The following is a 1,145-nucleotide window of genomic DNA, read 5'->3' on the forward strand; positions in this document are numbered from 1 at the left end:
CATTTTGACTAGAAAAAAAGAAAAAAAAAAATTTTGAAGAAAAAGAAAAAAAAAAGAAAATCAAAATGAACAAACAATATCATAAATTGTTAAATTTTATAATTCTTTTTAACTTAATTAATTATATCATTTGATTAAAAAAATGAAAAAAAATCAATAAAAATTAAAATAAATTTTATCGGAGAAAAGTAACTCAATTAATTTACCAATTGTATTTTACTACCAAAATTTATTATTTATAATTCCTTTTTAAAAAAATAAGTTAGTTTTTCAAATTTTATGACAAAAAAAAAAAGAAGGGAAAATGGGGAAGCAAAAAAAAAAAATAATAAAGTTAATGTAAAATGGTACAGGATGAATGTATAAATTGAATAATTAATAAAAAATAATTAAAATTGCAGTAATGAAATTTGCATATTTTTCGAATATATATCCTGTCGCATCTTTTTGTTGATTTAATTTAAAATTCATTTCTTTCTTTTATCTTCCATGAAATTTTTACTTTTTCCTTCTTTTTTTTTCTTTTTAAATTGTATTAAATGAAATTAGTGTATGCTTAAATTTTAGCATACATTAATTTCATTTAATTACATTTTAAAATTCACTTTCTGGTAAAGACATTTTTCCTTCCATTTTTTAATTCCTGCCAATCCAATGACATTACCGCCAAATTTTTTTGTAAGCATAATAAAATTACAAATGATTTGTTTTTTTTAATGCATCATAATATTCCGAGAATTCCGAGATTTCCTCATTACGAAAAAGGAAATTATTACAGGTGCAAGGGATCAATAATATTTTTTCTAAAAAATCCTGGAGGAATAAAAAGGAAAAATATGCGCATTGGATTTGCATATCGGAAAAGATCATTATAACGATAAAAAATTAATCATAAATGCTATTAGTGAGATGACATGAAATAAACCTTTTATGATGATAATTTTGCTACAAAAGAAATAACTTTTAAAATTACAATTAAGGATATTTATTAAACCTGGAAGGTAAACAATAAGACATAAATGAGAATTGAGGAAAGATTAGGAGTTTTGAGCGAAGGATTTTGAATACATGAATGTTGTAATCGAGACAAAAGTGGAACAGTAAAAAACAACAACAATAATAATGATAATTACGACAACAGTAAC

The sequence above is a fragment of the Loa loa genome (assembly GCF_000183805.2).
Source record: "Loa loa unplaced genomic scaffold supercont3.510, whole genome shotgun sequence".
In the NCBI taxonomy this organism is placed as follows: domain Eukaryota; kingdom Metazoa; phylum Nematoda; class Chromadorea; order Rhabditida; family Onchocercidae; genus Loa; species Loa loa.